A 25,357-nucleotide genomic window follows, 5' to 3' on the forward strand; every position below is an offset into this window, starting at 1 on the left:
CTGAGCCCGCAGGGATGCCCTAGGATTCATAGTACTTTCAATGAAGCTCTGAGTGAGTCCAATGTGCAGGCGTGGGGCATGCCATACGGGTCAGACGGCGGCTTCAGAGCGCACTGAAATGACTGATATGAACGAGGGTGTCTGCTGCTGGAGTGCGCATTCTGGCACTGCATCCCTGCCACGCTTTGTGCTGCCGGCGGGAATCCTTCTGCCTCAGTTTCCTTTTCTGGAAGATGGGAGTGAAAATATTGCTACCATCCTCATAATGCCATGAGGTCTCAATGAACGGATGTTTGTTAGATGACATCAGAGCTGTGTCTGACAAACAACTGTAAATAAGTGCTTACTAGGTAGAAAGAAACCTAAGCCCCATGAGCCCATGAAAGTAGCATGACCTAAGGCTGGGCACTGTCACACAAATCACTGGGCAGAGTTGACGTTCAGAGCACTTCAGGCAGTGATCTTTACCGCTCCCAGCTTCAGGTCCCCACAGCGCTGCTGGTTGCCAGCCTTGACCTTATGCTGACCTAATGTAAACCATGCCACCATTCTGTCTGACATAACTTCTCTTGAATTGACTTACCTGACTCCTTTTATTTCTCAGAAAACAGCCACACGGCTCTCCCCCCCTCTGTAGCACAGAACAGGCCAGGGTCCCTCCCAGCACCTTTACTTCTTTTCCTATTCCTTATTTTGTTGCTTTCCCGTCCCTCAGTCATGTCTGACTCTTTGTGACTCCATGGACTGCAGCATGCCAGGCTTCCCTGTCCTTCCCCATCTCCCAGAGTTTGCTCAAACTCATGTCCATAGAGTCAGTGATGCCAGTCAACTATCTCATCCTCTGCCACCCCCTTCTCCTCCTGCCTTCAATCTTTCCCAGCATTAGGGGCTTTGCTAATGAGTGACCAAAGTATTAGAGCTTTAGCTTCAGCGTCAGTCCTTCCAATGAATATTCAGGACTGATTTCCTTTAGGATTTATGATTTGATCTCCTTGCAGTCCAAGAGACTCTCGAGAGTATTCTCCAACAACACAGTTTGAAAGCATCAATTCTTCAGCACTCAGATTTTTTATGGTCCAACTCTTACATCCATACATGACTACTGGAAAAACCATAGCTTTGACTAGACAGACGTTTGCCAGCAAGGTAATGTTTCTGCTTTTTAATATGCTGTCTAGGTTGCTCATAGCCTTTCTTCCAAGGAGCAAACATCTTTTAATTTCATGGCTGCAGTCACCATCTGCAGTGATTTTGGAGCCCGAGAAAAGAAAGTCTTTCACTGTTTCCATTGTTTCCCCATCTATTTGCCAAGAAGTGATGCGACGAGATGCCCTGATCTTAGTTTTCTGAATGTTGTTTTTATCCAGTTTTTTCACTCTCCTCTTTCACTTTCATCAAGAGGTTCTTTAGTTCCTCTTCACTTTCTGCCATAATTACTCACTTTCTCCTTATTACTCACATTTCATTCTCCCTCCCTTAGAATCGGACCCCACCGACAAAAGCCTGAGGAACGAAAGACATCCCCATTTCTATATGTTCCACCGCCTCCCTCAAACGCCTCTTCAGAGACGCCCCTTCCCTCCTCATGAGGCCTCTCAGTGTCCTGTCACTGAGATTTCAGGAGTAAAGACTGGTAGCTCTCAACTCCCTCTCCCTCCCTCGATATGCTCCCAAGGGTAAATTATAGGAGTCTAATGTGGACACATTCAGCATTCATTCATTAAGCAAATATTTACTAAACTCTAGGAAAGGTGTTGGGGGAAATAAGTAAATATGCATAGGTATTGTTTTCTCCCACTTTTATATAAATGGGAAAAATTTAAGCACATGGTTTCTGTACATGATTTTATTTCATTATTTTCTGTCTTGATATTTTCAAATTAGTCCTTAAAAGCTTGTGATGTTTTTTGACAGAAAAATGAATAAAGAAGATGTGGTACATTGACTATTCAATGGAATGTTACTCAGCCACAGGAAAGAATGCAATAATACCATCTGCAGCAACATGGACGGACCTAGAGATTTCCATTCTGAGTGAAGTCAGTAAGACAGAGAAAAACAAATGTCATGTGATGTAGCTTATGTGTGGAGTCTAAAAAAAAAGGTACAAATGGATTTATTTATTTACACAATAAAGTAGCAGATATAGAAACAATTACGGTTACAGGAGAAGAGAGGGAGGGATAAATTGGGAGATTGGGGTGGATGAAATGGATAACTAATAAAGACCTGTAGTGTCACAGGGAACTCTGCACAATACTCTGCAAAGCCGTACATGGCAAAAGATTCTAAAAAAGAGCAGACATGTGTATATGGACAACTAACTTACTTTGTTGTACACCTGAAACTAATACAGCATGGTTAATTAGTATATGCCAATAAATAGTTTTAATTAAACATAAATAAAAGCTTTTGATGATTTTAAAATACATCTATCAATGTAGTATGCTATATTTCTATGATCAAGAGGTGAGTTCATTCTCACCTTCAGATGGTGGGTCAGAGGATTACTGCCTAGTTCTGCCCCTTCCTCAACCAGGGTATCAGAGCATATTTACCTCAGGTCTAACTTCTTAAAGTGTGCAGAACAATATGTATGGAAAATATGCATTAAATCAAAAATTAAATGAGAAAAGTAGAAAAGGTAAGTCCAGCTACTCTCCACAGAAATATGGGAAAGGCTTAGAGACTCAACACACAGAGGCTAAAAATAGAAGATGGCAGAAGTGCTGTAGCATCAATTCTGAGGCTGGGTCTTCGCAGTCTTACAAGATCTTAGGAGGTCACACAGCTTTCACTGCCATGACTTGGGACAGTTGCTTCTCAAAACCCAGCTCTTCTGCTGTGAGGAGATGTGTTCTTATTGAGGGTCCCAGACAAAGTTCAGGTGGGCAGCCACAGTCCTTCATAGGATTTCAAGTCCATCCTTCCAGACACTCAGATGATGTCATACAGTGGAAAGGAGCCATCTGTCCTAACTGCAGACAGATGATCCAAATGAAAAACTGCTGTGGCTTTAACCACGTGTTATGTGATGGTTTGTTGCACAGAAGGTAAATAGAGCATCCACGATACCATTTTATGTGTCATTCTGCTTCCTTGATCTATAATCCAAATCTCTTTCGGGATCCAAGGTCCACCTCCACCCAAACCAGCTTAAATATTTTCACTTGCAGGTTTTATGAAGAAAGTGGAAAAAACCACTAGACCATTCAGGTATGACCTAAATCAAATCTCTTATGACTATAAGTGGAAGTGAGAAATAGATTTAAGGGACTAGATCTGATAGACAGAGTGGCTGATGAACTATGAATGGAGGTTCGTGACATTGTACAGGAGACAGGAATCAAGACCATCCCCAAGAAAAAGGAATGCAAAAAAGCAAAATGGCTATCTGAGGAGGCCTTACAAATTGCTGTGAAAGGAAGGGACATGAAAAGCAAAGGAGGAAAGGAAAGATCAGTTCAGTTCAGTTCAGTTCAGTCTCTCAGTCGTGTCTGACTCTTTGCAACCCCATGAATCGCAGCAATGCCAGGCCTTCCTGTCCATCACAAACTCCCGGAGTTTACTCAAACTTATGCCCATTGAGTCGGTGATGCCATTCAGCCATCTCATCCTATGTCATCCCCTTTTCCTCCTGCCCCCAATTCCTCCCAGCATCAGGGTCTTTTTCATGAGTCAACTCTTCGCATGAGGTGGCCAAAGTATTGGAGTTTCAGCTTCAACATCAGTCCTTCCAATGAACACCCGGGACTTATCTCCTTCAGGGTGGACTGGTTGGATCTCCTTGCAGTCCAAGGGACTCTCAAGAGTCTTCTCCAACACCACAGTTCAAAAGCATCAGTTCTTTGGCGATCAGCTTTCTTCACACTCCAACTCTCACATCCATACTTGACCACTGGAAAAACCATAGCCTTGACCAGACAGACCTTTGTCGACAAAGTAGTGTCTCTGCTTTTTAATATGCTGTCTAGGTTGGTCATAACTTTCCTTCCAAGGAGTAAGTGTCTTTTAATTTCATGGCTGCAATCACCATCCACAGTGATTTTGGAGCCCAGAAAAATAAAGTCAGCCACTGTTTCAGCTGTCTCCCCATCTATTTCCCATGAGGTGATGGGACCAGATGCCATGATCTTAGTTTTCTGAATGTTGAACTTTAAGCCAACTTTTTCACTCTCCTCTTTCATTTTCATCAAAGAGGCTCTTTAGTTCCTCTTCACTTTCTGCCATAAGGGTGTTGTCATCTGCATATCTGAGGTTATTGATATTTCCAGCAATCTTGATTCCAGCTTGTGCTTCCTCCAGCTGAGCGTTTCTCATGATGTACTCTGTATGTAAGTTAAATAAGCAGGGTGACAATATACATTCTTGACATACTTCTTTTCCTATGTGAAACCAGTCTATGGTTCCATGTCCAGTTCTAACTGTTGCTTCCTGACCTGCATATAGGTTTCTCAAGAGGCAGGTCAAGTGGTCTGGTATTCCCATCTCTTTCAGAATTTTCCACAGTTTATTGTGATCCACACAATCAAAGGCCTTGGCGTAGTCAATAAAGCAGAAATAGATGTTTTTCTGGAACTCTCTTGCTTTTTCAATGATCCAGTGGATGTTGGCAATTTGATCTCTGGTTCCTCTGCCTTTTCTAAAACCAGCTTGAACATCTGGCAGTTCATGGTTCACGTATTGCTGAAGCCTGACTTGGAGAATTTTAAGCATTAATTTACTAGCGTGTGAGATGAATGTAATTGTGTGGTAGTTTGAGCATTCTTTGGCATTGCCTTTCTTTGGAGTTGGAATGAAAACTGACCTTTTCCAGTCCTGTGGCCACTGCTGAGATTTCTAGATTTGCTGGCATTTTGAGTGTAGCACTTTCACAGTGTCATCTTTCAGGATTTGAAATAGCTCAACTGGAAATCTGTCACCTCCACTAGCTTTGTTCATAGTGATGCTTCCTAAGGCCCAATTGACTTCACATTCCAGGATGTCTGGCTCTAGGTGAGTGATCACACCATCGTGATTATCTGGGTCGTGAAGATATTTTTTGATAGTTCTTCTGTGTATTCTTGCCACCTCTTCTTTATATCTTCTGCTTCTGTTAGGTGCCTACCATTTCTGTCCTGTATTGTGCCCATGACTACATGAAGTGTTCCCTTGGTATCTCTAATTTTCTTGAAGAGATCTCTGGTCTTTCCCATTCTATTGTTTTCCTCTATTTCTTTGCACTGATTGCTAAGGAAGGCTTTCTTGTCACTCCTTGCTATTCTTTGGAACTCTGCATTCAAATGGGAGAACTTCCAGATGTTCAGGCTGGATTTAGAAAAGGCAGAGGAACCAGAGATCAAATTGCCAACATCTGCTGGATCATCAAAAAAGCAAGAGAGTTCCAGAAAGACATCTATTTCTGCTTTATTGACTAAGCCAAAGCCTTCAACTGTGTGGATCACAATAACCTGTGGAAAATTATGAGAGATGGGACTACCAGACCACCTGAGCTGCCTCTTGAGAAACCTGTATGCAGGTCAGGAAGCAACAGTTAGAACTGGACATGGAACAAAAATCAGACTGGTTCCAAATAGGACCAGGAGTACATCAAGGCTGTATAGTGTCACTCTGTTCATTTAACTTATATGCAGAGTACATCATGAGTAACTCTGGGCTGGAGGAAGCACAAGCTGGAATCAAGATTGCTGAGAGAAATATTAATAACCTCAAATATGCAGATGGCACCACCCTTATGGCAGAAAGTGAAGAGGAACTAAAAAGCCTCTTGATGAAAGTGAAAGAGGAGAGTGAAAAAGTTGGCTTAAAGCTCAACATTCAGAAAACTAAGATCGTGGCATCTGGTCCCATCACCTCATGGGAAATAGATGGGAAGACAGCTGAAACAGTGGCTGACATTATTTTTTTTGGCTCCAAAATCACTGTGGATGGTGATTGCAGCCATGAAATTAAAAGACGCTTACTCCTTGGAAGGAAAGTTATGACCAACCTAGACAGCATATTTAAAAGCAGAGACACTACTTTGTCAACAAAGGTCTGTCTGGTCAAGGCTATGGTTTTTCCAGTGGTCAAGTATGGATGTGAGAGTTGGAGTGTAAAGAAAGCTGAGCGCCGAAGAATTGATGCTTTTGAACTGTGGTGTTGGAGAAGACTCTTGAGAGTCCCTTGCACTGCAAGGAGATCCAACCAGTCCATCCTGAAGGAGATAAGTCCTGGGTGTTCATTGGAAGGACTGATGTTGAAGCTGAAACTCCAATACTTCGGCTACCTTATGCAAAGACCTGACTCATTTGAAAAAACCCTGATGCTGGGAAAGCTTGAGGGCAGGAAGAGAAGGGAACGACAGAGGATGAGATGGTTGGATGGCATCACCGACTCAATGGACATGGGTTTGGGTGGACTCCGGGAGTTAGTGATGAACAGGGAGGCCTGGCGTGCTGTGATTCATGGGGTTGCAAAGAGTCAGACATGACTGAGCGACTGAACTGAGTCCATGGAGGTTTCTCTGTATGTATACTGGTAAAGATCTTAAAAGGTTACACGGATTTCAACTGGCATTATTTGGGGTGTTTCCTTTCCCCCATATAACCTTGACTGAGTAATTCCTCCCTTGAAAGTTTTGGCAGGTACCTTCCTCTACCATGCAATGACGAGAACACTGAACTTGTAGTCAAAAGAAGTTCTGTGTATCACCCCTACTGTGCCTTCTGAACTTATTCTCTCTCAGCCTCTATTTCTCAATTTCTAAAATGGTATCAAGTTAATCTACACTAAAATGTATTTGATAATTTATTTTAAAGTGCTTTCAAAGGTTACAAAGTACTATATAAAGTTTAGATATTACTATTATTGCTAAAGATATATGTATCTTAAAGACATGTTAGAAATATCAAGGGGATATTTCAGGGCAGTAATTAACAAATTTATTACAGATTCCAAAGTGGCCACAGTGTTTTTACAGTTCCAATCCAATGTAATAAATGTACAGGTGCAGATCAACTGATGAAAATAACATTTAGCCTGTATTAATAAGCTTGCACATATACTAGTGTCTTTGAAAATAGATTTCTATTTTGATTTGGAAACAGGTGCTTGGAATATATTTAAAAAATGAGTTGAACAATGCTTATTCATGAGGGATTTTGATCTTGTGACAGCTGAAGTTAATATTGACCAGACTGAATTTACATACCAGACCCAGTATTTGAAAGTCACGCTGATTCTTAAGGTGTCAGTAATTTAGTTATTATTATTAGCACAAGACTCTATGGGACATTTTAATTGCAGATCATAATGACAGAACATTTATAACACTGTTCATTAATACATTATTTAATGCAAACCTATGAAAAATGGAATTGCTGTTAAATGAAGTGTACCAGATAACATTCTAAGCAATTCAATTTGTGATAAAAATAGGGCCACAGTTGAGGGTATGGAGTAGTCTAGGGGAATACTAGATGTAAGAGGAGTTTTTAAATATGAAAATTACTTTAGTACCTAGTATTTTGAGCCATTTGCATCATTAAAATAATATCTAGCTATTCAGTATGGTTCATTCAGTTTTATAAATGTAGATGCTGGAGGAAAATTCCTCCACTCTTAATTAGCTATATGCAATCGAGCTGATTGTTTTAACTTGCCTGAACCTAAGTTTGCTTATCTACAACACTGTACAATCATACAGTACCTGTCTGTGGCAGAGAATGCTAACTGTTCACATAAAGTCTTCTGTCTCAGTAGTGCTCACTAATGGCTTTATGATCCTGGAGGAGTGAACAATTACCAAATCTTACCGTACGACACATACACTTTAAGCAGAGAAAAGAGTACTCATCATCCTGTAACAAAGAACAATATCCCCACACAGGCTTTGTAGGCTCTTTAGCTATAGGTTAGGAGGTGCTCCATGTCCAAGGCTTGGGAGAAAAGGTATTGGAGACTGAGCATAGAGCTGCCTTTTCCTACAAATAACACTTATCTTCTTCTTTCTGAGCCTGTTTTTTTAGTTTTGTCTTTAAATTATTTTAAAATGCTTTATATATATATTTTTTAATTTAGCCAGATTTGATTTTCATTTTATATAACTCAAAATCCTTAACAATCACAATATTCCCTGGTGGCTCAGAATCTGAGCAAGTTTAAGAATCTGCCTGCAATGCAGAAGATGTGAGTTTGATCCCTGGGTTGGAAGATTACCTGAAGAAGGAATGGCAACCCACTCCAATATTCTCGCCTGGGAAATGCCATGGACAGAGGAGCCTGACAGGTTATAGTCCATGGGGTTGCAAAGAGTCAGACACAACTGAGCCACTAACACTTTAACATTCTGAACATATATACAGGGACATCTGGGGAAACCTAGGTGAGCAAAGAGTTATCAAGGTAACCTTTCAATCAAGCATGAAAGAGTTGATGTCTCCTCCAACATTGACTGGTTGTATAACAGGGAAATACATTTTCTCTCTGAGTATCAGATTTTCACATGTAAAATATGAAGATAAATCATGCCTGCTTTGTGTGGTTAAAATATTAACCCAATCAATTTTAAAGAAACATATACAAAACATTCAATTACTATTTACTTAAAGGGAAAATAATTAACTTTAAGTTATTCTGCTTATAAAGTTTGGTCCCACTGAAAAGGGCAGGTATTAACTTCTACACTCCACTGGGGAGACATCTGACACAAGGTTATTTCCCTGGCAGGCTGCGTTATTGCAGAAGACATAGGTTCAAGTTACATTTTTGCTTCAGCTCTGCTAGGGTCTCTGCAGCAGGCCTCCTTGATTGTCTGTGGAGTGGTCCTTAACATTTATGAAAACACTGCAGGAGAGAAGTACTAAAGCAGCCAATATGTGCTAGACAACTGTGAAGAGGTAACAGTAAATGTCCCTGGGAGTCAGAAAGGGTGGTAAGGGGATAGCTCAAACAGGATTAACTTGCTCTCCTCAAAACTGTCAAGCACACTCATCAGGAAGAACAAAAAGGTTGGAGACAGGGGAGCTTGGCCTTTTCTTTTTTTATCTTTTACAAACTTAACAGATATTTAAAGAAGACTGTACAACAGGGGAATGCCAGCCTTGGAGTAAGAAAACATATTTTGCAGGCTTGAAGTTTCAAATCCAGCTGTCTAACTCAAACATACTTTTACATTATGTTAGGTTCTTCTATAAAATGCTGGGAACAGTCATAAAATTACATTGTTGATCAAATGAGCCTAAGATAAAATGGAGGTGAAAGAAGCTGAAGAGAGCACAATTTCCCATAAACAAGTCAATATTCAATTCCGAATCTGGGTGAATAGAAATCAAGAAGTTTGGAATGTGAAGAATGAGAAGGGTTAAAAAAAAAAAAAAAAAAGGCTCTAAAAGAAGGGAAACACAGGAAGTGGTTTTCTGCACCACAGTGCAGGCAGAATACCAAAGAGAGGATGGTGTTCTCGCTGAATTGAAAATACAGAGATTGAAATACAAGGAATAACAACTGATGGTAAAATACCAGAGAGGAGGGAGCTACACAGAGAAAGAGCTGCTAATAACAGAACAGTGCTATACTCTTGAGTCACCTGATGGACAATAAGCTACAGATGGGTAGGGATCTGTAAGCCAAATGATTCCGAAATATTGAAGGGCTGGGAGGCATGAATTCCATCCAGCCAGAAGAGAAGAGTCTTCATTGAACATCAGCACTCTCAATAGGAACCCTGGAAGGATCATCTTTTAATAACAAAGACCACCCAGAGTAAAACTACATTGAACTCACTCCAACAAAACTTAAAACAATCTCAAAATGATTGAGCCGATCTATGAGTAATTTACCTTCCTATCAGGTCCAACACAGTATAAAAAATACAACAAAGTACAAAGAAATACATCAAATTACAAGCATGATTAAAAAAAGAATTCTAAGTGATTGTAATCAAAACAAATTATTTGACAGACAGAAGAAGTGGAAAAAGTGATCCATAGCTAGGAAAGAATCAGTAAAGAGAAATAGACTCAAAGATGAAAGAAATGATAGATTTAATAGACATGGGTTTTATCATGATTAGATTTAATTACATAAAAGTGAATAAATATATACAGAAGACAAATCAAAAGATACTAAAAGAGCAAAGTGAAGTGTCTAGTTTTGAAAAATAGAGTATTTGGAGTCAAAAGGTAATTAAAAAGGGATTATTAACAGATAAGACACTGCAGAAGAAAACATCAATGAAAGTGAATTTATGACAATATAAATTAGCCGAATTAAAAAACAAAACAAAATATGAAATGTTTCATGATATACACAAAGGGGATACCATAAAGAGAGAAGGGAGGAGCAAAGTTTTTTGAAGAAATGAGACAAGAAGATGGATAAAAACTCTATACCTACAGACTCAAGAAGCTCAATGAAACTTAAGAGCAATAAAAACAAAGTAAACAAAACCAAGTCAGTCATAATCAAATTGCTAAAACCCAGTGTTTAGTTCAGTTCAGTCACTCAGTCGTGTCTGACTCTTTGCAACTCTGTGGACTGCAGCACACCAGGCTTCCCTGTCTTCACCAACTCCCAGAGCTGGCTCAAACTCATGTTCATCGAGCTGGAAATGCCCTCCAAATATCTCATCCTCTGTCATCCCGTTCACCTCCCACCTTCAATCTTGCCCAGCATCAGAGTCTTTTCCAGTGAGTCAGTTTTTCACATAAGGTGGTCAAAGTACTGGAGCTTCAGCTTCAGCATCAGTCCTTCCAATGAACACCCAGGACTGATCTCCTTTAGGATGGACTGGTTGGATCTCCTTACAGTCCAAGGGACTCTCAAGAGTCTTCTCCAACACCACAGTTTAAAAGCATCAGTTCTTTGGTGCTCAGCTTTCTTTATAGTCCAACTCTCACATCCATACATGACTACTGGAAAAACCATAGCTTTGACTAGGTAGACCTTTGTTGGCAAAGTAATGTCTCTGCTTTGTAATATGTTGTCTAGGTTAGTCATAGCTTTTCTTCCAAAGCGCAAGCACCTTTTAATTTCATGTCTGCAGTCACCATCTGCAGTGATTTGGGAGCCTAAGAAAATAAAATCTGCCACTGTTTCCACCTTTTCCCCATCTATTTGCCATGAAGTGATGGGACCAGATGCCATGATCTTAGTTTTCTGAATGTTGAGTTTAAGCTAGCGTTTTCACTCTCTTCTTTCTCTTTCATCAAGAGGCTCGTTAGTTCTTCTTCACTTTCTGCCATAAGGGTGGTGTCATCTGCATATCTGAGGTTATTAATATTTCTCCCAACAATCTTGATTTCAGCTTGTGCTTCATCCAACCTGGCATTTTGCATGATGTACTCTGCATATAAGTTAAATAAGCAGGGTGACAATATATAGCCTTGATGTACTCCTTTTCCATTTGGAACCAGTTCATTGTCCCATGTCCAGTTCTAACTGTTGCTTCTTGACCTGCATACAGATTTCTCAAGAGGCAGGTCAGGTGGTCTGGTATTCCCATCTCTTGAAGAATTTTCTACAGTTTGTTGTGATCCACACAGTCAAGGGCTTTGGCATAGTCAATAAAGCAGAAATAGATGTTTTTTTCCTGGAACTCTCCTGCTTTTTTGATTATCCAACGGATGTTGGCAATTTGAACATCTGGAAGTTCTAGGTTAACATACTACTGAAGCCTGGCTTGGAGAATTTTAAGCATTTCTTTGCTAGCATGTGAGATGAGTGCAATTGTGTGGTAGTCAGAACATTCTTTTGCATCAGCTTTATTTGGGATAGACATGAAAACTGACCTTTTCCAGTGCTGTGGCCACTGCTGAGTTTTCCAAATTTGCTGGCATATTGAGTGCAGCATTTTAACAGTATCATCTTTTAGGACTAGAACAGCTCAGCTGGAATTCCATCACTTCCACTTGCTTTTTTCGTAGTGATGCTTCCTAAGGCCCACTTGACTTGGCACTCCAGGATATCTGGCTCTAGGTGAGTGGTCACACCATCATGGTTTTCTGGGTCATAAAGATATTTTTTGTATAGTTCTTCTGCATATTCTTGTCACCTTTTCTTAATAACTTCTGCTTTTGTTAGGTTCAAATCATTTGGGTATCTTAAAAATGGGCTGAAGAAAAATAGGTTTGATGAAGTTGTGAACTTCCTATGGAGAAGAACACATGGCAGGGGCCTGCTGCCTCTAGGACGTTCAGACAGCCTCCAGCCAACAACCCGTAAGCAGCCTGAGCAATCCATCTTACAGCTGAAAGAAAATGAATCTTGTGAACTTGAAAGAAGATTCTTCCAGATTTTCTCTGTCAAGTCTCCAATAAAATCTGATTTTTGCAGAAAAAGTCAGATTTTTTACCTATTGGCCCAATAGACCCTGAACATAGGCCCCAATTAAGCTTTGCCAAGACTCCTGACACAGAAAAACTGTGAAATAATAAATGGGCATTATTTAAAACACTATGCTTGTTACACTTTGTTGTGTAGTATAAGAATCTAATATCCCTGATACTTGATACATAAAAGGAATGGTTAGAAATATCAGAAAGTAACTGTTTTCCTTTCTATAAAGCTGGCATTCTCAGCCTTATTTTTCTTAGTAATGTTTAAAGAAAGCCACTTTGGGATGCAAACTTGCTCATTGATATCTTTGTCTATGTGGCACCCATTTTTCTGTTGTTGGGATAGGAATTAAACTTGTTGTAATGGTTATATAGACTTCAGGGGAATATAACATACAGTAAAGTAAAAAAAATACACAGGAAACTCACAATGTTTTCTCTTAATATGCTTCGAAATGTTAGGTATTATTATTGAGGTTGTCTCTATTAAGGCATCGTCTGAGAAAAGAGATGGGGGCTAATTTTTCTAGTCCATTATCACCAGTCCACCCCAAATTGATCTTCTTTCACATCCAAGCAGAAGTGCATTTTGTAAGAAGCTGCTATATCTTTGGTTGCCCTGGGGAAACTTAAATGGCTAAATCCTCTTGTAATGTTTCTCTCCACACATAATGAGATTATTAAGCAGCCCAAGCAGTCTCTAACCTAGAAAAAATTCCCAAATGATAAGACTAAATTTCATATTGCTCATTTTGAGTAAGCCATCTCTAATTCATTGCTGAATGAACAGACTCATAATGAGCTCTTACTCTGGGTCAGTTACTCTGTTATTAGAAGAACAATGATAAACAAAATACCACCTCAAACCTCTGGGTGCTTATAAACAATTTGAAGTAAAAAAGTATACAGAAACAAAAATTCCTTCTCAGGAAGCATTAAATCTAGGAGAATAAAGATCATGTGTTAAAATCAAGAAGGCAGACACTCAATTGTTGAGTCATTCTTTTGTATTCCAAAACCTCCAGGGAGTTTTTCAACACATCTAATTATCATGACACATTTTATTGGTTAAAGCAACAGGGTTTAAAGATTTGAAGTGACTTCCCCAAGGTCATACAGCTTATAATGCCCAGACCCAGGATTCTCAGATTTTCCAGCCATCAAATTCAATGATTTCTCACCTAATCACAGTGCTAAGATTCTACTTGCAATTACAAGTAGAATCCAATTACATGAAGCTTTCAGAGGCCATTTGCAGAATTTGTCATGAACATCAAGCTTATTTTTAAAATACAGATCCAATATTCACAATTATAGCCTTGCTTCTCCTTAAATACCCTGTCATGAGAGATCCCAGATATTTCTCCAGCAAAGATGAGTTTGTGCTCAGCAGAGAACTGCAGTTCAGGTTCTGCAACCATGGTGAGCTGCATGCAAGTCCCCACAAAGCAAGAGAACACTTTTATAGAGAGGAAAAAGAAGTTGGGGTGGCTACAGTGAACAGAGTCCATAGTGTTTTACTGGCTGAGACTTGCAGGAAAGAAGAGGAATCTTTCTTCTTTCTGTTGGGCTTTATCTTCACAGGGTATGAGAGCTCCTTGTCCTGGTCTCTCAACTCTATTGGTTAAGGTTTTTGTTTATTTATTTATTTGTTTTACAATTCCCACAAACTATTTTTTTTTCTCCGGGGCTTCCCAAGTGATGATAGCAGTAAAGAACCTGCCTGCCATTGCAGGAGACCCAAGAGATACAGGTTCAATCCCTGGGCCGGAAAGATTCTCTGGAGAAGGAAATGGGAACCCACTCCAGTATCCTTGCCAGGAAAATTCCATGGACACAGGAACCCAATGAGCTACAGCCCATGGGGGTCACAGAGAATCGGACATGACTGAGGAACGGAGCACACACATATTTTTTTCTACCATTTTATAAAAAGAAAAGTTTCAACAATTTTTTGTGTTGCATGCTTTTTCTTATTAATTAAAAGTTACTCTTGTCATAGCAAAAGCTTCCTTTTCTTCATGACTCTGCACCATCCTCTTCCTTTATTAAATCTTCCCCATCCTCCTGGGCTATATTAGTTGCATCACATTTCTGGTCTTATGTCTAGAATGCTTTAATTTCATTATATGGGAGACACTCCTGACCCAGTGTCCTTACAACTGGATTCTGACACCCTTCTGAGGACATGTCTATCTTCAACTTCCTTGCACATCTAGCCCTGCTTCACACAGTGTGTGCTGGAAACTGTTTGCTGAGAGGAAGTTGCAGAAGTGAGACATGTTTTGAGAGCTAGAGGTCCTAGACTTGGTGTCTGCTCATTTTGAAGGAGGAAACTGAACAGGCTCTATCTTGAAAGCAGGACTCCATCTCGGGCCGGACTGTGGGCTTTGAGCTCTATGCCCAGTATCTATGGAAACGACACACCAACTGAAAAACCAGGCCCCCAGAAGGAAGAGTCCCAGGGCTATCCATCGCCTAAAAGAATATCCTAATTATCTGTGTAACTAAATAGAATCATACATTCTATTATGCTTATTGGGGTATGACCACAAGCCTAGTGATAATTGCCCACTGCTAACTACCTAGGCTTAAGGCTTATGAATCACGGGTTAACTCTGATTGTATCTTCTTTTTCATTTGTTCAGACTAGTTTCAGGGGATTTGGGGGAAATGGGTTTGGACATGTACGCTTAGGGTATATACGGTTTTCACAAAAACTGGTCGGGGTCCGTGGCTAAGAGAGACTCTGCCTTGGGCCCGCGGGTGTAACAAGCTGCACTGCACTGTCTGCATTGTCTTTCTGAGTGAGTTTGTTTCCCGGAACGTGTGGCTACAACAATTTCCTGTCCTTCCATGTTGTTTTTGTTGTTCAGTCTCTAAGGCCTGTCCGACCCTGCAACCCCATGGACTGTAGCACTCCTAGCTTCCCTGTCCTTTACCATCTCCTGGAGTTTGCTCAAACTTCTGTCCATTGAGTCAGTGATGCCATCCAACCATCTCATCCTCTGTCACCACTTCTCTCCTCCTGCCCTCAATCTTCCCCAGAGTCAGGTCTTTTCTTCTGTGTTAGATTAGCTAACATATTCTCAAATAATTTTGCCAAAAGTGTAGAACATAATTGTTGAATACTATTATTTACCAGATAATAAATGGTAACTTGGTTAGAATGGTTAAACTGTCTTGGATCTAGTTTCCTGGCTTTCCTCGTGGCTCAGTGGTAAAAAAAAAATCCACCTGCCAATGAAGGAGATGTGGGTTTGATCCCTCGGACAAGAAGCTCTCCTGGAGAAGGAAATGGAATCCATTTCAGTATTCTTCCCTGGAAAATCTCATGGACAGAGAAGCCTAGTGGGCTATGGTCCATGGGGTCTCAAAGAGTCAGAAATGACTGAGGAACTAAAGACAGTGATGATTCCTTTCTATACCTAGTCTTAATCACATGAGCCAAAGCTAATCAGATAACTGAAAAATATAAATAAAATAGAGTCTAATTTGTGTCCTTGAACAATTTTTAAGAGGATAAAATACAATAAAAGAAAATGTTTATCTCTTTTGAATCATGCTTACATAAGTATTATCAATATTATTTTGGATTGAAAGGGTTAAATTTTCTAGTTATTTTTGTCCCCAAATCATTTTATTTTTAAACAAATAACTCTCTCTGTTTAAAAAAAAAACAAAAAAGCTAACAATTTATGCAGGGGAAAAAAAAGAAACATGCTACTATCCCCTTATGACTCTTTCAGAGAAATCAATGATTTTTTTTTCCAATTGGCTAATTGATTTTAAGCAATTAGTCAGTGCAAGTAACATGTAACTAGTTAATTAGCTTACTATCCAATGCTTCTCAATGTTGTTCCCTCGAGAGTCATTAGAAAGCAGATTTACAGTCTTCTATGTATTACAGAAGTAACAGTAGAAGAAAGCCAAAGAATTTATATTTTGAAAGAAAATAAAAATACAGGAAGAAGGCTCAGAAAAATATCTTCTAAATATTGGCTCTTTAGAAGTAATTTGTTTTGCTTTAATATTTTTACTACACAACATAGGGGAATATATATAACTAAAAATACTCATAATCTCACTACTTATGACCAAAATTAATAATTCCATGCACTCTGATCTAAAATTCACACACAGACACACACACACGCGCGCACACACACACACACTTCCAAAACCAACATATATTAATCAATACAGCTTATATACATTGAGTGTCCCATGGGCATCTGACACCATGATTTGAGAGACAAACATCTGTGGTATATGGTCTCAAATAATTGCCCAAATAGAGGCATCATTACAAAGAGGTCAGCAATCTGCAAGTATCCTATACATTATTCTGAGAGTATGTAACAAGGATTGAGGATGTAAAGAAATCTTCTCCAACAGAGTAATATTTTGAACCAGTAGTTGGATGAAGAAAGAGCTAAACTTATAACAGGAGTGGGGTCAACAAAAGCAGTTACAGCAGGGTTAGAAGATACAGCCAGAGCTGTAAGCCGAATCAGACACGCAGGTTCTTGTAGAGACGTTATGACACTTGGTTTGTGTCCTCTAAACAATGGGAGCAACTGCTGTTTGTGTGTTTCATTTTTCTTCCATCAGTGGAGAAACACTGAGTTTTCTGTGGCTTCAATGTTTAGAATATTTTGAAGTCAATCAAGAATGGATAAGGGTAACCACATTGCAACTGTTGTGGATAAATAGCAGAATATCTTTATCCAGGGCAAAAGAAGTTGAGGAATGTATAATGAGATGAACCTGAGATACAAACACTGATACAAACAGCAGGTCCTGGTGTACAACGACCACAAGGAGGAAGGACGAGATGGTGAGGCGGACCCTGGGTCACAGTGATGGTGTGTAGAGATGGGAACCACCAGGTAGCGCCCAGAGAAGGGCATCAGTTGTCTTGGAGGGATTGAGACCATTTACATTAAATGGCCAAGCATAGAGCTGGATCATAACTCAGAAAGCAGTTTGGGGTAGCGATATAAATTTAGGAATCATCTGAAAACATGTCTGCTTTGAAACTTAGCTTTGGCAAGATGGCCTAAGAAAAAGTAAGATGCTTATAGAATGCAACGACTGTATTCACAAGTGAACAAGATCAAATGGCTGAGACGAACATAATGATATATTAACTCCATTGTGGTTGAAAAATAAAAATCAAAAGTTTAGTGAAAGATTTCTTTATATCCACCAAACAGCCAGACAATTAAAGCAGGATAAAACCATGTGTTGGAAAATACACAAGGGAGACAGAAATGTCAATGGAAATTAGCATACCTGTGCTCTTTTAAGTTTGTACATCAGATCTAGTTTGCTTTCTATTAGGAAAAAGTATAAATAAAATGCAGACTAAGGTTTGTGACCATTAGATACGTGTATCAGTAACCTTGAGGCTTTAGGAAAAGATGAGATTGATTTTGATAAAGGTCAGTAATTGGAGAGGAGGCAGTGAAAGGACCCTGAAAGATGAGCCAGGATTAGATATGCGGGACAAAGAAGTGAGGCCATACTCATCACCATACTTTACATCCCTTGTTCTTTCTGTGGAATTGTTCTGCTCCTTCACTGTAGAACAATGAATGTCTCCATGTGATGTGTGTCTCTGAATTTGAATTTCCTGATAAGACTGAGCTGTGGGTATGAAAGAGGAAAGTGGCCCTGCATCAGAGAAAGACTGGAGATGAGCAGAATGGGCAGACAGATGACTCTGGGTTGGGAACTTTGCCTGCTGGTCATGACAGTACACACACAAGCTTGAGAGCCGAGAATATTTGCAGGGTTAAACTATCAACCAAAATTGCCTAAAATGAAGAAGCACCCAGAGAAACAGTGAACATTTAAACTAGAGGTGTAAACTTAGATGAGATGGGGTTGCAGCATGTGGTAATAAATCAGGAAGGACTCTTCCATTCTGCTCAGCTTACACTGTTGACTTTTCCTCCAGGTTTATAGGCCTAGAGAAACTCTGCTACAATAAGTCCCAGATTTGTCATGCAGAAAATGACTCATCACTGCTGTTATTGTTTAGAATTCACTCCATGGTTGGAAACTCTTACTAGAATGAATAATGAAACCAAAATAAATAATTACTTCTCAGCTATCCTTGACAAAACATGTAAGCCAAGCGCATTTTAAAATCCAACACCTTAGTATTATTACTTATTAATCTGTAGAAAGTCGTTAGTTCTGATGGTTCTCCTAAAATTAGTGTCAATTAATATACCTAATGTGGATCATTTCATGTTTTTTTTTTTGCACAAGCTTTGAAAAGAACTGATTTCCTGAACTGCAGGCGTGATTTATGACCTTATGAGAATAAAGATGTGTGAGCCATGACAGTGTCTGCTGTGGGTCTTGCATCTAAAATAGTGTGTGTGCCTTTTTTTTTGTTAATCTCCTTCTCTGTCAATGTAAGATGGGTGAGAAGACAAGTCAGATTTGTTTCTTTGCTTATAATTATGTCTCTAAAGTTAGTGAGGCATCTGGAGTAAAAATATTTTCCAAGTCAAAAAGTAAATAAAAGGCAAAAAAACAAGCTTATTTTATTCTTGAGGGGATGGAGACAGCAGTGGGTGGGAATTTTCAGAACAAAATGCTCCTCTGAGGTTAAGGGTAGATTTAGGTAGGGGAGGGGAACGGAATATGGGACAACAGGAACAGAAATGATGACTATCTTTAAGAGCTGTAGGTAAATTTCAAGCATTGTATTGTCTTGTCGGGATGCCTGGCATGCAAACAATAATGCAATAAAATAAACACAACAGTACTAATCCTTGATGTATTATTTTTATTGTATTACAGCTTGATTAAACACCGTATCAATCTCAGTAGTACTGCCCAATGAAAGTAACTACACGATGTTATGGCATACATCTTAGAAGTTTATTCCTGCACTTCCCAGGCGGCTCAGTGGTTAAAAATCCACCTGCCAATTCAGGAGACACCGGTTCTACCCCTGGCCCGGGAAGATCTCACATGCTGTGGAGCAACTAAGCCCATGCACCACAGCTATTGAGCCCGTGCTCCAGAGTCCAGGAACCACAAGCGCTGAGCCCACGTGCCCTAGAGACTTTGCTCCACAACAGCAGAAGCCCCCACAATGAGGAGCCCATGATCGCAGCTAGACAGTAGCCCCTACCCGTTGCAATGAGAGAAAACCCATACAGGCATGAAGACTCAGCACAGTCAAACATAATTAAATAAAAGTTAAAGAAATTTAGTACTTTTGCACACAATTCTGGGCTGATATTTTTCTGATCAGAAGGTCGCTTTTCTCTCCATGGCGGCTCAGGGGCCTGGTCCTACCGTCCTGTGACTCGGTCATTCTAGGGTCTTCATGTCTCCATCCAGTAGGCAGATGAGGGCGAGAGAGGAACCAGTGACTCTTGTGGCAGTTTCTAGCAGCTATCTACTGAAACCTGTTTTTATTTCCTTTTTTCTTGGGCACACAGCTGTATTTGCATGCTCCGGCTCCATGTACAATTGTGGGTAGCTATGTGACTAAGTCCTCCCCAGGACACGTGAAGGGAAATTGTGCCATGTGCAGCCCTGGCCCATAAAAACACTTTCATGGTGATCCTCCAGGAAACTGCTGGGGGAATTTCCAGATTCCAGCTGACTGTCATGTTGACACACAGGGTGATGTGGGAAATCCCTCAGAGAAGGTGGCAGAACAGCAGTTGACTGATTTGTGAATGATCTCATGAGGGACTGAGTGCTTCCCTGGATTGTTAAATGAGAAATAAATCAATTTCTTGTTCTTCAAGCATCTGAATTTTGGGTTTATTTGTTACTGCTACATGGCCTACACTAACAAATACAATCATGACCAGGGAGGTCTATAGTCTACTGGTTGAGTGCATGGGCTTTGAAAGAGACATGAGACCTCATGTATTTGCCCAAGATTAACCTCCTACAAACACAGAGCTGATACTCAAACCCAGGTCTACTTGGTGAATCTCTGCTGAATCACTCTATCCCTCCTTTGTACAGCAGTCTCTCACACGTCTTTAGTTTTTCTTACACTATGGTTTCCCACAGGACACCTCCATGCCCTTTAGAATTATCATGGGAAAAAAGGAAAACGAAAAAATACGACTCTCTTGCTAACTTATACTGTTGTTATGGACAGAACCAAGGCTTAGCCTGGCTAATCTTAACAGTGAAATTCTCTTTCCAAATTCCTTCAAAGATTGAAATGTTGGCAGCTAGAAGATTTTACGTCCCTTCAATTTTAGTCACAATAGCAGAATTTCACTCCCATTTAGAAAGTTGGAGGGTATGTGGCTAAGATGTATAGCTTTTGTTAGGACAGTGCATAAACAGCAATTTTGCTAATAAACTGAGAGGATGCTAGTTGAAAGACTACTGGCCACCTTGGAATAAATAGTGTTTCCCTGATTTAGTCTAACTGCTGAATTACTAACTCACCCTGGACAAGTTCTCTCACTGAGTAAATTGCAAGATAAATTAAGTTTAATTCTATTTGATTCAAAGTATATTTATTTAGGGTTCACTATGTAAAAATACATGGGAAAGAAAATTGAATAAGAAATGACTTCTGCCTGGAGGAATATATATTTTAGGAGGCATTAAAAGTACATTTTAAAGCACACGTAGCTTAAATTATCTGAGGAGTTTATAGGAAGAATGCATTACATCATTGGGAGGGTTGGAGTGGTGCCCAATGAGAAATCTCTCCCAGAGGAAGAAGCTAAATTTAGATACATGAGTAAGTGCCAGGGCCATATAATGAAGATAAATATAATTTCAGATGGAAGAAACAGTAGCAACAAAGGCATGGTCAAGAGAGAAGAGCAGGAGTTCTCCTTAGGAAAAGGGAAGGGGTTCGATTGGCATGTGGGAACTTCCCTGGTGGTGCAGTGGCTAAGACTCTGTACTCCCAAGGCAGGGGGCACAGGTTCGATCCCTGGTTGGGAGACTAAGATCCCATATGCTGCATGGCTTGGCCAAACAATAAACAAATAAATAAAAGCTGGTTGTCAAAAAGTGAAGGTCCATGTATTCCACTGTAAAATAATTTATAGTTGGGAAGTCTGAGGTGCCTACTGAGTGCATTATGGATGGTGTTAGTGTAAACTCGGTACTTATAGCATGTGAACTATAGTTTGCAAACAACATGTCTAAAATGTATAAAGTACTCTCAATCTTGAACAATAAAAAAATCAAAAAACATGACAACAAGGAACAGGTGCTCCGGGCATAATTTTTAACACTTTGTTGTGGCAGATTTTACTGCACTGGGTGTATTTTATAGATAATATACATCTCTCATTAAATCAAGATTAGGCCAAGGACCTTAATTTACTTACTTTCAATCTATAATCTTTGTAAGTGAAGGGAAGAATGGAGACTCAGAGGAAAAATGAAAAAGAAGTGAAAAATTTGAGGGAGGAAGAGAAGGGGAGTTTAAGAAAAGAAGCAAAAATGTAGGAGGCAATTGATGCCTGAAGACAGTAGTATTATGATGATGATGGTCTGAACAATTAAAAAAATACGTATAAGAAATAAAAACTTTAAAAAAGGTTAGAGCAAATTCTATTTTCAATATGAAATATGTCTCTATATCTATCTACCCTTCCATCTACTCATCCATCTATTCATCCATTGATCCATCTATTCATCTATCTATCTGTCAGTTCTATACTTCCTGCCTATGATTTAATAACTGATTTGTTTTCAGTTCTTCAAATATATTCTTCCTACTTCCTCCATGCTTTGATGAACTGTTTCATGTGACTCAGTATGCAGGCGTAGTGTGTTCACGTCTGTTGCCCTCACCAGACTGCATGCTCTTTGTGAGTGAGGGTGGCATCAGGCCCATCCTGGGCTGGGGTATCATCCTCGTCCATGTGGAATCACTAGTTGCAGGGTGCTGAAGCCAGTGGTTCATCTCACTAGTAATGGACAGTCATGAAGCTAAGCTCTGTCCTGCATTTTCCTGTGGGTTTCTTGGTGACTATATCTATCAGCATCTTTATCCAGTTTTCTGTGTCCCTATTTGTCATCCCTTCCCTAACTTTGTCATTAAATATATTCATTAAACATACAAACAGAACAGTTGGAGAACACTGTACACAGAAGATAGATAATATTTCTTATTCAGATGCATCCAAGTTAAGACAGAAATAGGAAATCACTTTTATGTGACAGATTTATAGTGTAATATTCCTTTTTCTAAAAAAAAAAAATCCTTGCAGAACAAACTTCTTGTCTGTAGATGGAATCCTACTGCTATATTTTCCATGAAAATAAAATTAATGGCTTATAAAAATCTCAATAAGTGGACAGGAATGGTGGGGAATGCATCGAGGAATTCTCTTTGAATGCATGTGGAGTAAACCTGATGGGATATAGCTCATGGTTTGGATGGGGATGGTTGGGAGGGGCAGCTCAAACTGTCCCCTAGAATAGCTGGGTGCAGATTTTACTTAGACTATATATGGGAACCCAGTCAAGACCACCCAGGGTCAAGGAGCAGATGTGGGGCTCTGAGAAGCAAACACTGCAGAAGACAGGAGTCTACAGCATGCATTATCATGTCATAATTGGAGGACACAGAGTGGAACCAAAACGGCCCAGGATAGGGCTTGGCAGTCAGGGGTCCTGCTCCCACGAGCTGGCTCTAGGTCATTGGGTGTTTTCAGATGGGGGACAATGTAAGCCAGCTTTAAAGTGAAAGTGAAGTAGCTCAGTTGTGTCTGACTCTTTGCGACTCTAGCCTACCAGGCTCCTCGTCCATGGGATTTTCCAGGCAATAATACTGGAGTGGGTTGCTCACTCTTCTCCAAGAGATCTTCCCCACCCAGGGACTGAACCCAGGGCTCCTGCATTGTAGGCAGACACTTTACCATCTGAGCCAGCTTTAAATGTATAGAACAAAGCTGAAGAAAAATCAAGAAGCTGAGTTTCAAAAATTTTTAAGTAATAGTAATACTGAGCTCCTACTCTATTTGGAGCATTGCATTAGGGACTGAGATCCCAAAAGGTAAAGCACTTAACCCGAGTATGCAGAGTGAGATAGCATTAAGAGTCCTATGAAATCATGCACCCAAAATATTTTACAAACACTTTTTTCAGTGGGAGACAAAGACATACAGGACCTGCATCCTATGAATAGAAGAAGGCAAAGAAGAGCATTGTGGACAGTCTGCTAGAGGGAGGTGATGCCACAGAAAACAAGAGCCAGGTAAACAAACTTCTTTCCCCATTTTTCCAAAGCCAGCTTTTTCTTAGGCTGAAGAGAGAAAAGTACTCCAAGACATATTTGACCAGAAATGAAAATCCATTAGACGGTGCCCCATGTGGGGACTGACAGACATCTTGTTGAGCCATCTTTTCAAATAACCCCTAATGTTGCTGCTTTCTGTTGCTCAGTCATGTCTGACTCTTTGCAGTTTCATGGACAGCAGCATACCAGGCTTCCCTGTCCTTCAGCATCTCCCAGAGTTTGCTCAAACTCATGTTCACTGAGTCAATGATATCATTCAACCATCTCATTCTGTTACCCCCTTCTTCTCCATCTTTTCAATGAGTCAGCTCTTCCCATCAAGTATTGGAGCTTCAACTTCAGCATCAGTCCTCCTAGTGAATACTCAGGGTTGATTTCCTTTAGGATTAACTGGTTTAATCTCCTTGCTGTCCAAGGGAGTGTCAAGAGTCTTCTCCAGCACCACAATTTGAAAGCATCAGTTCTTCATCTCTCAGCCTTCTTTATAGTCCAACTCTCACACCTGTACATGACTGCCAGAAAAACCATAGCTTTGACTATATGGCCCTTTGTCAGCAAAGTGATCTCTCGCTTTTTCATACACTGTCTATATCTGTCATAGCTTTTCTTTCAAGGAACCTATAATACTAAAATACATTATTTTCAGAAAGGCTTTTTAAGTCAAATTTATAAGAAAAAAATTTATAATCTGAATAACTGCTGTGTATTAAGACATATTTGTATTAAATCACACAAATAAGGTAAAATTTAATGTTGTGATAAAAGGTTATTATTTTATAATAAGTGAAAAGCAATCTAAATTACATGTATATGATGTTCACAACTATAAAAAAATAACAAAATAAAATATGCTTGATAGAAGACATAAATCATTCAAATGTCAACAATTAGAAAGCCACACTATTCAATAAAACTTTTTGGGATGGAAAAATCTGTGCTGTCTAATACAATAGCTACTGACCACATCTGGCTACTGCAGAGCAAATGTGGCTAACTGGATGAATTTAGATCTGAGTCTACATTTGATTTAATTTCTGGATTGTATCATTAAATACATGTCATGTATTTAACATGAGCTACACTACTGAATGGCACCAGTGCAAAACATTTTTAAGAATGCAAGATGTTTTTCTTCATTTAGGTGCGGAAGAAACTTGGGAAGACAGGTCCACTCGTCTGTAAAGTGGGACTAATGATAAAACCAAGATTAGTGATCTCTGATGAAGAGTCAGTGAAAAATGCATGAAATCACAATCACTTAGGCAATGCTTAGCAAGGAGGAATCATTTCATAAATGGTAATGGTCACACTTCTGAAGTTAGGAACATTATTATTCCATGAAGGTAAATGCGATGTCTCACAATATGGAAGCAGGCAAGCTCACAAGAGTATTTGGGAAATGGCATGTCCTTTGAATAACTGTCATTTTTGGATTTGGTTTCCCCCATTGTAACAGAGTCCTAGACCAACCTCAACAGGTACCTGGGAGAGAAAGCAGAGTGGAAAAAATATAAAAACATCTCCTCTCTGAGCTGCATAAAAGAATTGGACATATTTGGCCAAATGTATTGAGTAAACATCCTTATTTTAGAGATGCCATGTCTGCTCTCTCTGGAACACAAAGGCACTGCTTTCATATGGTCAGGAGAGGAAAGAAAAGTTGAAGAAAGAAGTAATATACCAAAGTGAGAAGAAATGTATCCTAAAATCCCTCCAGCCTAAGGTCCTTGGGCCCCTCCTTTCACTTTGCCTCAATTCCACTCAGATG

Source organism: Odocoileus virginianus, chromosome 15 (genome assembly GCF_023699985.2).
Source record: "Odocoileus virginianus isolate 20LAN1187 ecotype Illinois chromosome 15, Ovbor_1.2, whole genome shotgun sequence".
Lineage (NCBI taxonomy): Eukaryota > Metazoa > Chordata > Mammalia > Artiodactyla > Cervidae > Odocoileus > Odocoileus virginianus.